Below are 11,116 nucleotides of genomic sequence, written 5' to 3' on the forward strand. Positions count from 1 at the left end.
ACGGTTTTAACAGTTTATTTTTCTCTAATTCACAATCATTCTATCATATGTAAATATGTTTAATTTTCTATTTCTTTATTGTTATTCTAATTATTTCTTTAGCTTCGGATTATGCTTTACTTTACATTTCTCCTCATGTATGCTAGTGTTTCTCAACTAACCGGTCATTTTTACATCAAATTTCCCTAACATTTTCCATACTCAGTTTCTATTTTCTCACTGCTTACATTAAATATTTCTTCTGTTTGCCATTTGTCATAATCTTATCTTTTATTTTCTCTGCTACGTATTTTAGTATTGAATTTTTTATTTCCATATCTGTTTTCCATACCTGATTTAATTCAACAGTACTACATGGTGGCCCAAAATCTGGTTTAACTGTTCAAAATCATTACTGCTATAGCTCAAGTTAATATTATTAATTAAATTCACATATTTATTTACTAAAAGCATTTTTCATTTTTGAAATGCAATGTTTAATTATCAGTTACCTTCTTACAGCCTACACTCTTAAATATATATATATATATATATATATATATATATATATATATATATATATATATATATATATATATATATATATATATACTGTATATATATATATATATATATTTTTTTTTTTTTTTTTTTTTAACTCACTCTATCATGTTTTTTAACATTTACCCAGTGTGATTTTCATCTAAATCACTGTACTTTACTACAAATAGATGATGGCTTAGATCACATTATGTAGCTGACTTTGAGAAAGATGAAACAAGCATTTTTATTGCCCTTAAATACAAACTAATTCTCTAAAGTCAATTATTTCTTCAAATTGTTACTGCTTTTTACTTTTTATCTTATCTATTCAATGTACCTATATTGTAAGAATATTTTAAACATCTAATTTTAACTATTAAACAGTGGACTTATTTTTTCTATTTCTATTTTATTCTTTTCCTTTTCCGCAATTTGAGTTTTTAGCTCTTAGATTTTCTTATACATTTTAAAGCTTATTTTGTTACACATTTTATAATTAAATCTTCAATTAATCAATATTCATTTTTCAAGTTTTCTTTTTCTATTTTATTCTCATTTAAAGAACTAACTTATATGTTATTTTTTCATAGTTATTTAGTAAATATATTTGTTTATTAATACATTCTTTTACTCCATACTTCCTTTATCTCTATATATATTGATCACTATGGCTTCATTTATTATTTTTCATTAGTAGAGTTTCAAACTCTTTTCTATATAATATAACTCTATTATTAGTATTTCCTCATTTCATTTATCTTACTATACTACTTCATAATATATCTATTCAGTAATAACTTATATTTTATCCACAATTATGTTAAAGTCTATGTCATTATTTTATCTATAGTTTGATCTCCTCTCTTTTACTCTCCTCTTCTCTGTTTCCCTAGTGCTGTAAATAGACATAATCTATTTATATTTCACACATGGTCACCATAAATCTCTCTCTTACCCCCATCCTGGAGCAGACTGTCTTTCTCCTATTGCTTTGTCAGGAATTTAAGTTCACTCTGCCTATTGTTCTTTTTTTAACATATAACCTAAAACACAAAGATAATTTCAGAAAAATGTTTAACTAGTATATTCTTCTGCCTTTGCACTCTGTGTTTTTCAAATGCAACATGTTCCATTAGTTTTGATTTAGGAGACTCCTCTCTTTATATCATAATCTCTTTTCTTAAACTGCATCAATCACTATTCCTATTGTTCTTTAAATCGCACCACACATATGCAGCCCTCCTTTTATATTATAACATACTATAATCATTATTTTAACCTACTCCTTATTGAAAACATACTTTTTAACACATTCACACTTCTAATCTTATTATTTTCCTCTTCTCATTCACTCTTCTCCTCCATTCAGTGTAACAGGAGCTGCATCCCCCGTCCTCATTCCAGTCAAGGAGGAGGAAGGCAGTCTTCTCTGCACACCAATGTGGACTATTTTGCCTCAACCCGAAGCAACAAATACACTAACACTACAATTACATAAATACTCTACACTACACTCCTCTTGAGTGACCTGTCCGAGCAGCCTCTAACCTTAGAGCGGTAACCACAGGCTTTAAGCCTACCCATGCAGCCCTCTGCATCACCTTTAACAGAGCGGTATCGTAGGACTTTGCGCGCTTCTCTCTCTATTTTAATCCGCTTTAATCTCTTAACTGTTACCACACATTAAGGACTCTCTCTTAAAACTTATAAATGCTCTATGCATATCTTAAATCATTAATAATTTCCCAAATCTGAGTAACAGTTACTAGTTAATGTTTATCCTATCCATCAAGGCCCACTTAGGAAAACACAGATCATTTGCATGTAAATTACTATTTTTCTTCTGTTATTCAAAACCCCTTTTTTCTATAATATCTTTTTACATTTACTTTAAGTTCTTCAAAGCTGGAGAAACAGTTCAAGTGTATTTACCGTTACAAGCAGGTCCTGGCAGAAAAAACACAAACTAATAAGCATAAAATCGCTTACCGTTTTTTATTGTGGCCACATATTTGTGTTTTCTCTCCAGTCCAGCATGCACAGTAACACCAGTCCTGCTCCTTTCCAGCCCACACACAGGAACGCCAATTGTAGTGGTTTCTTGGTTTTTTTCTTACTGAATCAAACTCAGTCTGGAGGTTATGAATATCAGAAGAATATACTTTATTGTCGACAACAAAGGAGAACTTTCAGGAGATCCCCAGTAGCATCTCTGTCTAAAAATTCTGTCTCACTCATGTTCTGGCCTGCTTAAATACCCTTTTACATCCGTTGTTTTCCTTTGTTCTCCATATATTACACAAGATCCCTCCTAGTTTAACCCCTGACCCCAAATTCCACCTCTGACATCTGTTTTCTGAGACACCTCAGGCTTTTTTACCACTCTCTTTTCATCCCTTTTTTAATGACCCTTAGTTGTTTCCTCAGGCCATTTCCCCTTTCCAACTCCTCATAACACTTTAATTGTTTTAATGGTACAAGCAGATTATACACATATAATTTGAATATATAGATTAACTTCACACTTTAAAGAGTATAAAATCCACTTCAGTACATGCTTAAATTCACAGAAGTGTCTGATCTGTCAATAAATGAAAGTGCCTTGTTTGACTTTACATGGCAAACGTGCACACTTCTTCCTGGTGGTTGATGGAAGCTACCACCGCCACATTGTCCTTTTAAATAAGAAAGCACCACTGTTTCACAAATGGAAGGAACTCCTGCAGTGCAAAGCGAATGGCTTTCATCTTCAGGCAGTTTATATGCATCAAGTTGCCAAATACTGGCCTGCCATCGCAGTGGGCTCCCCAGCCTGACAGTGATGCATCTGTGGTCATCACTATCTATCTGACCACACGACCCATAGCTGCCCTCTGTTCGTACATTGCTTTGTTGCTGTGAAACCGCATTAGTGAAAATAACTGATCTACTCTTAGCTGCTGACTAAGGGTGCCTCTCGCTATTAGTTCTACTTAATCTTAGTGCGGCTTTTGACACCATTGACCACAATATCCTCATAAATCGCTACATAAGTCTACAAGTGTCCAGGGAAGCCTCTACAATGGTTTGAGTCATACTTAACTGATCGTTACCAGTTTGTGGATATTAATGGACAGCCTTCACAAGTCAGTCCAGTAAAGTATGGGGTGCCTCAAGGATCAGTTTTAGGCCCTTTGCTGTTTACAATTTACATGCTACCACTGGGAGGCATTATTAGAAAACATGGGGTCAGCTTTCACTGCTATGAAGACAATTCTCAATTATATATTTCAACTAAACATGACGAGATGTCTGTACTGTCTAAGCTAACTGAGTGTATTAAAGATGTTAAAGACTGGATGACCAACATTTTCTTCTCTTAAACTCTGACAAAACAGAATTATTACTTATTGGGCCTAAATCCTGTACACAGCAGATCTCGCAACTCAATCTACAATTGGAGGGATACAAAGTTAGCGTTAGCACTACTCTTAAAGATCTGGGTGTCATATTAGACAGCTATTTAACATTTGAAAATCATATATCCCATGTCAGAAAAACTGCCTTTTTTCATCTGAGAAATATCGCTAAATTACGAAGTATGCTATTCATCTCAGATGCAGAAAAGCTAGTCCATGCTTTTATGACTTCTAGGCTGGATTACTGTAATGCTCTGTTTGCTGGCTTCACAGCATCCTCTATTAACAAACTTCAATTAGTACAAAATTCAGCAGCCAGAGTTCTTACCAGGTCTAGAAAATATGATCATATCACCCCATTTTCATCCTCCTTACACTGGCTGCCTGTTAAGTTTCGTATTAAATTTAAAATATTACTTCTCCCCTATAAAGCTTTAAATAATCTAGCTCCTGTTTATCAAACCAACCTTCTATCTCGCTACAATCCAGCTTGCTCTTTAAGATCTCAAAACTCAGGGCTTTTGGTAGTACCTAGAATAGCAAAGTCGAGTAAAAGTTCGTGCCTTCTCGTTTATGGCTCCTAAACTCTGGAATAGCCTTCCTGATAACGTCCGAGGCTCAGACACACTCTCTCAGTTCAAAACTAAATTAAAGACCTATCTGTTTAGTAAAGCATACACTCAATGCATCACTTAGTGGGTTTCCACACAAGTTTCTGCATATTGCTTATATACACTTTGAACAGCAGCTACGCTAATTATTCTCTTTATTCTCCATTTCCACCTGGGGATACTAATCCCGAGGTCCTCAGATTATATAGAGTTACTTGATTGGATCCAATACCAGCAACGTGATGATCCCAAGGTTTCCATATCCGGGACCAGGCCATATCCTGAGCAGCTGCTGCGTCAGTCATGGAGGAGGGAAGAACATGAGACTGATTCCAGTGACGCTCCAGGAACAGACAAATCTTTGCTGAGGCCAGCTCCCAGCCTCCACCGCTGGGACTACAGCTCTGCACAAGACTTTTGGCCAGCGGAGAAATTAAAATGGTTGTGCCCAACTGAGTCTGGTTTCTCTCAAGGTTTTTTTTTCTTCACTAGCTTCGGTGAAGGTTTTTTCCCTCTCCGCTGTCGCCACTAGCTTGCATGGTTTGGGATCGTTAGAGCTACCCATAGATGAATTTGCTCTTCAGTGTTTGGAGTAATGATTTTAAACCACACTTAACTGAGCTAAACTGAACTGAACTTAAACACTAAAAACTGAACTACTCTGTTCCAATTACTATGACCATTTATGTGAAGCTGCTTTGACACAATCTACATTGTAAAAGCACTATACAAATAAAGCTGAATTGAATTGGTAAACCAGGGTACCAGTGTTTCCAGACACGAGTGCACTATGACAAGATGCAGTTCTCCACGCCCACTGTGGGACCCGACTCTGAGTTGCAGCAGCCTCATATGCAGCAAAAAGGCATACACAAGCTGCCACTGCCATCAGCCCTAAAAATCTCTAAAAGGTTTTTAGGGGGACAGTTTTCCCTGCACAAAAAAAAGGTCGATATATCGTTAGTGGATTTAACTCATGGATCTGACGAATGTACAATCATTGTAGATGAATCCAAAGAATGTAATGATCTGCATGTCCACAGACAGACCTAGATGCGCTAGATGTGTGAGAAGCTTTTGTCAGGGGCAATGTTGAGCCAATTCATGATGAGGTAATTTAACACACACATGCCACAGAGTTTCAGGGGGGAAAGCACTGCATTAATGCACATCGTAAACATGTGAGGGGCAAATACCAGCCCAAACTGTAATACTTTGAATTGGTAATCGACACCCTCGAATGCAAATCACAGATTGCACCTGTGATAAGAAGCTTTTTGGAAATAAGCATCTTGAACTTCACACTTAGCTCATGATTGCAACATAGCTTTGGCATTTGGCATGCTGTCAAGGGAGAGCGCCCTGAGCTCAAGGGATCCTTGGGCCCAGTGCTCCCTCCCTTTCCTAGGGCAAGGGGAGATTGAGCTCAGGTCTGTCTTAAAACTACCCCCCTGCTGAGGCTAAGGTGAACTTCCTGAGAATAACACATTTAGAAAAAGACTTGGGCTTTTTGTGTCTATAATGTAGAGAACCCGGGGGAAACCCACTCGGACAGTGGGAGAACATGCATATTTACACAGGCCACTCCCCAAAGTGTAAAGAAAAAGTCCTATATCCAGTGTGAGGGGGTGGGGTCTTTACTAGTGAGTGTGTGAAGGCCAGAGTAGGTTTGGTGGCTATGTGATGGATATGGGAGGCTAAGTTTGACTCCCCTTCGGGAGTCTGAGTGGGGCTAGGAATTTAGGGGGAAAGAGTTGTGTGGGAGTTGGGGCTTAAGTGGGACTTCTGCGGGAGTTAGTGCTTTTGATAGAGAAGGGCATGGAGTTAGTTGATTAAAAGGTGGGAATAGATTTGGCAGTGGAAGCATTTGACACTGCCGGGGGGAAAGAAAGGGCAAAGCAGCTGGAAGAAACATGAATATGCTATACAATTACTGTACGGAATGTACAATTATACAATGTGCACCAGAAGCACTCAACGCTGGCAGGTAGAAATAAAAAGATGAAGGGAGCTGGAAGGAACACAGATGATTATTATACGAATATACAAACTATACAATATATAAACATAAAAGATACAAGTGAACTACTTTGCAGAATACATGAACTAAAGTGAAGTCTAGGACAGCGCGCACACACTGCATGCTCCCGCGGCCGATACCGAAGCCGCCAGCACACTGTCTGTTTCTGTAGCGAAGTAACTAGATCTTTCCGTCACGTGAACATCTGGAAAGCTACGGGCCCAGATGGCATCCCATGACGTGTACTTAAAGCATGTGCACACCAGCTAGTGGGAGTTTTCACGGACATCTTTAACCTCTCGCTCTCTCGGTCTGTGGTTCCTACATGCTTTAAGATTACTATTGTGCCCACACCAAAATCAGCTAACACCACCACACCGAAATCAGCTAAAACCACATGCTTGAATGACTGGCGTCCAGTTGCACTGACACCTATCTTCAGCAAGTACTTTGAGGAGCTGATTAAAAAGCACATCTGCTCGGTACTGCCTGCTCATACTGACTCTCTGCAATTTGCATACAGGAAAAATCGCTGAATGGTGCAATGGCTTTCACCTTGCACACTGCTCTGTCTCACTTGGAAAACAAAAACACATATGTGAGAATGCTGTTTGTGGACTACAGCTCAGCATTTAACACCATAGTGCCTGCCAAGCTGGTGGTGAATCTCCAGGCTCTCGGTCTACACAGCTCTCAGTGCAACTGGATCCTGGACTTCCTGTCAAGCAGAAGCTAGGTGGTCAGAATGAACAAAATTAAATCATCCACACTGATCCTCAACACTGATGCTCCACAGGGCTGTGTTCTCAGCCTACTCCTGTACTCCCTGTACACACATGACTGTACAGCCTAATACAGCTCCAATGTCATCGTTAAATTTGCTGATGACACAACGGTGGTGGGCCTTATCACAGATAATCATGACACCATCAACAGGACACCAGTAGAGAGAGTCAGCACTTTTAATTTTCTTGGAGTACACATCGCTGAGGATTTGACATGGACTGCTTACACAGACGCAGTGCTGAGGAAGGCACAACAGTGCCTCTTCTTCCTCAGGCATCTCAGGAGGGTTGGAATGAGCCCCCACATCCTCCGCTCGTTCTACACCTGCACTGTGGAGAGCATCCTGTCTGGCTGTATCACCACCTGGTATGGAAATAGCACCAGCAGCAATCGCAAAGACCTACACAGAATTGTTCGAACTGCTGGATGCGTAGTAGTCCCTCCAGGACATTGACCCCAGGTGGTGCATGAGGAAAGCCAAGAGAATTATCAGCGAATCCAGCCACCCAAGCCATAGACTTTTCTCTCTGCTACCCTCAGGCAAACGGTTCCGCAGCTTCCGGTCACGCACTAGCCGACTGAAGGAAAGTTTCTTCCCTCAGACTATCAGGCTGTAGAACACTTTACACACCTCACACAGACTCTTCCATACCCCTCTCTGCACACCATCAATATGTAGCATGCACTGCACTAACCAATCCATACTTAAAACAATATTGCCTACAACTATGTGTACACCAATGCATTGTACATATCACTGTCATTCTTACATTGTCCTGTTTTTTTGGGAGTATGCTGTTGTATTTTGCACTAATCTAAATTTAGTTAATCTAATTTTGTACTGTCTGGAGCCAGCACCTAAGCTTTTCACTCATCATAGCACACGTGCTGCTGATGATGTGACAATAAAAGTGAGTTGATTTTGATTTGATAATGTAAATAACACAAATATTCTATACAATTACTTGACAGAATACAGAAACTTTGCAAAAAAAAAGATACTAATGCAGCGGAAACACACAATGCTGGCAAGGAGAAAGAAAAGGGGAGTGGTAAAGGTGGTAAAATGAGAGAGAAAGACAAAGAGTAGAGAGCTAGAAGGAAAAGAAGGGGGAGGAAACTGCGGAAGCACTCACCGCTGGCAGGGGGAATATAAAGGTGAGGGCGATAGGTGAGGCTCTCGCATGAGCTGAAGCTCAGATTGACTCTTACGGGAGTCTGAGCCGTAGAGGGGGTTGCTAGAGATAAACAAATAGATGGCTTTGACAGTTTCTGGAAACAGAAAGGCGATACTGGACGATTAGCATTGTCAGTAAAAAAGGGGGGGCTAGGGAGTTTATTTCTTGTGATCTTCTTAAGAGTAGATATGCTAGGAGGGTTTGAAAGGGGTTGGTGAGGGTGGGGATGTTGAAGATGTAAATTAAATGTTCTTTGTGGATTTGATCTGACTTACTTTGTTTGATGAGAAAAGAAAGGGGTTCCTTATCCTGCAAAGTTAGATATGATATGGTGGGGTGGAGTGAAGGGTTAAAATTTGACGTTACTGTGGGTTTAGAGAATCTGAGGAAGCCAAAAAAGGCTAACATAAACATGGCATCTTGACTGTGTGCTTGTCAGAGATGCAACCTTTGCATAAGGTGCAAATGCATGAGAAAAAGTGTGATGGTTTGTCTAGAATCTGGGGTGGTGGGTGAGTTTTTTGAATGCTTTTGATAAGGAGAGAAGTTTGTGAATTGCAAATGGCATCGTATGGGGACCCATAGATTAATTTGTGAAAAAATTGAATTCCTCTGAGGTAGCTTTTAATAGAGCTAGCTTGGATATGTTTGGCAGTGTGTAGGTGGGAAATAAAATGGAGATGGAGAGTAGGAAAAATTTGTGGAAAAATAAATGATGAATGTTGTAAAAGTGTTTGAGTGTGTTCCATGCTGTGATGTATGACTGAAGGGTTCTGGGGGCTACGGCTTGGAGGATAGGAGATGAGGAGGTTTGGTGGAGGTTATAAAGGGGGTGGCTTAGGGCAATATCATTTCTGAAAAGAGAGGGGCAGGCATTGGGTTGGGGTCGGTTTCTGGAGCCAGTGATCAGAATTTCTGACAGAATTTAGTTGCGTGTGGCATTAAAGATGGGCGGAGGTTCCATGACGAGCACATTATGTGGTGGAGACAGGGGTGTGGTGGTGGACAGGGTAAATGGGGGGCAAGCTGAAGAAACTTGTGACGGGAGTGCAGGATGCTGAGCTGGGTTGTTGCTGGAATGAGCTGTGGGGAGAGAAAAAGAAAAGTGGTTATTAGGCGGAGTTTGAGAAGTAAAAGGCAGATTAGAATGCACAGGGCCCAGGGCAAAGGTTTGAGAAATGAAAGACTGTTTTGATTGTTTGGAGGGCTGAGAGAAGTGAAAGTAGAAGGGTGAGTTAGAGTTGAAAGTAGAAGGGAAATGCAGACAGTTAGTGGAGCTATGGGGGGACTGGAGGCCAGGAAAATGGGGTGGAGAGAGGTACAGTGAATGGGTTAGTAGAAGGATTGTCCTGAGTGAAGCATGGGGTTGGGTGACGTCGAATGATGCGGCTGGATTTCTTGGGGCTGTGATCTTGCGGGGGCGTGGCTTGAAGTGTGTTTTTGTTTAGTTTTTTTTTCTTTTAGCGGCTTAAGAATTTGAGGGCATGGAGTAAAATAGGAGCTAGTTCTTTGGGTAGCTGGTGTAGCTGGAGGGCTTAAGGAATGATGAGAGTTCGATGTTGCTTTGCTACAGTTTAATGAGTTCCAGTTTATTTAGGGATCTGACAGTGTGGATTTCAAGGTTGGAGAGGAGTTTTCAGAGGTCAATGCTGGTGATTCTTTTCAACCGATGGACGGAGAATATGGCAGAAACATTAGATGAGGTAGTTGAATTGTTATGTCTTTAGGTTGAAGGAGTTGGTGATCTGTGGAGTGGGAGTCTGTGGGTGGAAGAATGGGTGATGCGTTTGCCTCTCCCGGCAGCTTTGAGCTTGAGTTGGGAGCTTAGTGGAGCTGAGCGTTGTGGGGCTGCTGTTGGAGAATCAGGGAGACTGGGACAGTTTAAAGGATTATCAGCCTGGGTGTTGAAGGTGGTTTTGTTGTTGTCCATTTCTTTTGATAGTGTAGTTGGAATTGATGGTTAATGAATTGTGAGGATGAAGATAAAGGTACAGCAGATTAGAGTTGGAGTCGCTGTTTGATGATGGGTAGATGAACAGTTGATTTTAAAGAAGTTTGGTTGCTGAGTATTGTGGTAGCAGTCAAGCTGTCAGATACAGGGCAATCCTCTAGAGGAAGATAGTTGTAGAAAGTAAATGAAGATATATATATATATATATATATATATATATATATATATATATATATATATATATATATATATATATATAGAGTGACTTGGTATCCTTTGATTGGAGCATCCTGATTAGCTAATGTGGGCTAGCTGGGTCAATCATGAGCACGCTTCTCTCGAAATTAGTTTAATAATGACCTTCACCTAGCGGTCGCAAATCCAACATCAACCACCTGCCCCCACCCTTTTTAGTGGTTACAAAGTAATGGCTTGAGGCAAAAGGGTGGCCAACTAAGTATACTTTTCAGTTGGCCAAGATTTTAAAAAATCCTTTCTTTTTATTAGTTTTAAGTAGTATTCTAATTTTCTGAGATACTGAATTTGGAGTTTTTATTAATTGACATCTAATTCATCAAAATTAAAAGAAATAGATACTTATGAAACATCAGTCTGTGTGGAATGAATGTAAACGTTATAGAAGTTTCACT

The 11,116-nt window shown here is 39.6% G+C and overlaps 1 protein-coding gene across 2 annotated transcripts in view; it reads right to left on the reverse strand.

Annotated features, from left to right (window-relative positions):
* si:ch211-116o3.5 overlaps positions 1 to 11,116 on the reverse strand; it is a 135,890-nt gene that overhangs the window by 93,371 nt on the left and 31,403 nt on the right. The window lies entirely within an intron of this gene.

This window comes from Danio rerio, chromosome 15 (assembly GCF_052040795.2).
Source record: "Danio rerio strain M-AB ecotype USA chromosome 15, GRCz13ab, whole genome shotgun sequence".
NCBI classification, from domain to species: Eukaryota; Metazoa; Chordata; class Actinopteri; order Cypriniformes; family Danionidae; genus Danio; species Danio rerio.